Source organism: Cornus florida, unplaced genomic scaffold, assembly GCF_030987335.1.
Source record: "Cornus florida cultivar Cherokee Brave unplaced genomic scaffold, ASM3098733v1 CherokeeBrave_3.0.0_Hap2_Chr10, whole genome shotgun sequence".
Classification (NCBI taxonomy): Eukaryota; Viridiplantae; Streptophyta; class Magnoliopsida; order Cornales; family Cornaceae; genus Cornus; species Cornus florida.
In genome coordinates this window covers 29,865,714-29,869,742 of record NW_026775580.1, presented here as the reverse complement: position 1 = coordinate 29,869,742, position 4,029 = coordinate 29,865,714, and positions in this window count along the sequence as shown.

Sequence of the window (4,029 nt, the reverse complement as noted above, 5' to 3'; positions counted from 1 at the left end):
AGTTTTGCTAGTATAATAAATGACATGCGGAAGTTTATCCACACGTTGGCCCAAAACCGCCCCTAATGCATAGTCGGATGCATCACACATGATCTCAAAGGGAAGAGACCAATTAGGGGGTTTCATGATTGGGGCGGAGGAGAGGAGAATGCGAAGTTTGATGAAAGCTTCCATGCAAGCGTCATCAAAATTGAACGGAACATCCTTGGCTAAGAGATTACACAAGGGCCGTGAGATTTTGCTAAAATCTTTGATGAAGCGACGATAGAATCCGGCATGGCCAAGAAAAGAACGGATTTGACGGATGGAATTCGGAGGAGGAAGATTAGAGATTAACTCAACTTTTGCCTTGTCCACCTCGATTCCCCGCTTAGAAATAACATGTCCTAAAACAATGCCTTCTTGGACCATGAAGTGGCTTTTCTCCCAACTTAGAATGAGATTCGTCTCTTTGCATCTTTGGAGCACAAGAGATAAATTTTTGAGACACGAGTCAAAGGAGGAGCCAAATACGGAAAAATCGTCCATGAAAACTTCCAACAACCTTTCAACCATATCAGAGAATATGGATATCATGCACCTTTGGAACATTGCCGGTGCATTGCATAGACCAAAAGGCATGCGTCGATAGGCAAAAGTACCAAAGGGACAGGTGAATGTTGTTTTCTCTTGATCTTGGGGGGCGATTGCCACTTGGTTATAGCCAGAATAACCATCAAGAAAACAATAGAAGCTTTGGCCGGCTAACCTTTCTAGGATTTGATCAATAAATGGGAGTGGGAAATGATCCTTCCTAGTTGATGAATTGAGTTTCCGATAGTCAATGCACACACGCCACCCAGTGGTGGTTCATTGTGGCACGAGCTCACCCGCTGAATTTTCAACAACGGTGAGCCCGGATTTCTTGGGGACAACTTGTGTGGGGCTCACCCACTTGCTATCAGAGATAGGATAGATGATTCCCACATCTAGCAATTTGATCACCTCTTTCATGACCACTTCCTTCATATTTGGATTTAACCGGCTCTGGACCTCTCTAGTAGGCTTTGCGTCATCCTCCATATGAATGCGGTGCATACAAATGGAGGGGTTAATTCCTTTCAAATCTGCCACTGTCCAACCAATAGCTTCTTTATGCTCTTGGAGCACCGCTAAAAGGTTGGTCTCTTGGTCTTTTTGAAGATCCGAGGCAATAATGACCGGAAGGGTTTGCTTTGGACCAAGGAACACATACTTGAGATGGGCCGGGAGCGGCTTAAGCTCAAGTTGTGGCGGAGATAACAATGATGAGACCAGAGGAGTGGTGGAAAGTTGGGGAAGTGGTTCTTTTGAAATTTTCCAAGGAGGTACATCCATGATAGCGTTAATATCAAGCAAGGAATTTACTTCTTGAATGGCTTGATCAACATCAAAGTTTGAGAAGTCAAAATGGGACATGCAAGTTTCAAGAGGATCTTTGCTTAGAATGAAGGGGAGAGATTCTTCGACCACTTCATCAATGACATCCACAAGAAAATAATCATCCTCATTGGAGGGATGTTGAGTTGCATGAAAGATGTGGAGTTTGACTTGCATGTTTCCAAAAGCAATGTCCATCACCCCGGTTCGGCAATTAATTGATGCATTGGCCGTGGCTAAAAATGGCCTACCAAGGATCACGGGAATGTGTTTTTTGGGTCATGGACCGGTTCCGTATCAAGAACCACAAAATCTACCGGGAAGTAGAATTTGTCCACTTTGATGATAACGTCCTCGAGAATATCTCGTGGATGCTTGACCGATCTATCGGCAAGTTGCAAAACCACGGAAGTCGGCTTAAGATCTCCCAAACCAAGTTGTAGGTAGACTGAGTATGGAATTAAATTCACACTAGCTCCTAAGTCAAGGAGGGCCCTCTCGATTTTGCTGTCACCAATGACACAAGAGATTGTGGGGGCACCCGGATCCTTATACTTCGGGGGAGTGCTGTGCTGAATGATAGCACTAACATTTTCAGTCAACCTCACTTTTTTTGGCAAATGATTTTTAGAAGTGCGCTTTTGAGTGCACAAATCTTTGAGAAATTTTGCATAGGGAGGGATTTGCTTGATAGCATCCAAGTTGGGCAAGTTAATCTTCACTTGCTTGAAAACTTCCCACATGTCTTGAATTTTACAATTCTTATCCCCAAAATGTGTCGACTCTTGAAGACGTTGAGGAAACAGAGCTTTTGGCTCATAAGTAGTTTCCACATTTGGGGTGACATGTGTGGGATTTCCGTGAATGGTATTTGGACAAGAATTTGGATTAGAAGAGCTTGAATTTGGATTTTTCAAAGGAGAAACTTTCTCACTTTTGTCTCTATCGACCTTGTTGTCAACCACTCTACCACTCCGAAGGGTGGTGATAGCTTGAACTTGTTCATGAGTCGGCCCACTCGGAGGAGGGGTTTCGTCAATCACATGCATTCCTCTAGGATTTTCAAAAGGTTGAGAGGGAAGCTTGCCTTTGTCCTTTTGAAGCAATTGATTCACCGAGTTAGCTATTTGGCCCACTTGATTTTCGAGATTAGCTATGGATTGAGTATGAGAGTGACCCATTTGGAGAGTAGGCTGCAAGGATGTCAAGAGTTGCTTGTTGGCATCCATTATTTGCTTATTTAATGATTCCATCATTTACTTGTTTGCAGCTACTATCTCGTCAGTTGGACACACAGGAGGTTGATTGGAGACATTTGGATTGTAAGGAGGACGGTAGCTTGAAGAGGCTTGGAAAGGTCTACCCTGATATTGAGAAGAGGGCTGATTTTGCCGCCCTTGGTTTTGGAATTGGGAATTTTGTGGGGCTTGTTGCCGCCACGAGAAATTCGGATGATCTCGCCAACCCGGATTGTAGGTGTTGGAATATGGATTGTTCCCGGGCCGCGAGAACATAGCATTAGCTTTCTCTTGGTTGGGATTGGGAAATTGCTCCGGTGTGGGGCAATCTTCCGAGAGATGGAATGGACTAGTACATGAAGCACAAACTGAACTTGCCGAATTTTGAGACAATGAAGGAGGAAGATGTGGTGCCATCAATTGGTAGAATTTATGAGCGATGGCATCTACTTGAAATGATTCCTCCCTTATTGATTTTGGTTGACAAGGGTTGGTGTTGTTTGGAGTGGTTGAGGTCGGAGCCCTACGAGAATTGTGTTGAAGTGAATTTTCACTCAAATTCTCAAGTAGGGTCCAAGCCTCATCCACATTCTTGGACATGAACATCCCACCACACAAAGAGTCAACCATGAATCTATGGGTTTCGGTCAAGCCAGCATAGAAAGCTTGCACTAATTGCCATTTTGGGATCAAATGATGAGGACATTTTCAAAGAAGATCTTGTAGCCTTTCCCAAGTCTCGTGGAGTTGTTCTCCATCAACTTGAGAAAAGCTTAGAATGGAACGCCTCATTTGGTTGGTTTTACTCACCGGATAATACTTCTTAAGAAATTCTTGTTGCAATTGAGCCCAAGAAGTAATAGAGTTGGGAACGAGGGAGTTCAACCAATATTTTGCCCTGTCCTTGAGGGAGAATGGGAAAAGATGGAGATGAAGTGCATTGTCCGGAAAACCTCTCAACCGGATGGTCGAGCAGATTTCAAGGAACACATCAAGATACTTGTATGGATCTTCATTATCAAAGCCATGAAATGATGGAAGCATTTGAATGGTACTAGACTTGATCTCATATTGAGCTGCATCGATGTTTAGCATCACTATACAAGAAGGAGAAGCATAGGTGGTAGGAATGAAATGATCTCTAAGAGTCATTGGTTCTACATTAGGAATTTCAGCCCTGTCATTCCCCGGATTTCCTACGTTATCCCCCATTATATTGAATTCAGTTTCAAGATCCCTTGTAAGAGTGGGTTCCCTAAGGTTCCGTCTAAGAGTTCTTTCAAGTGAATTTATATCAATAGGCGAGTCAAGTGTGGGTAGAGAGAGTGACCTACGGCCGAACATCAACAATTCACAACAACATCATCACAACAAATCTTTATCATCAACTCCA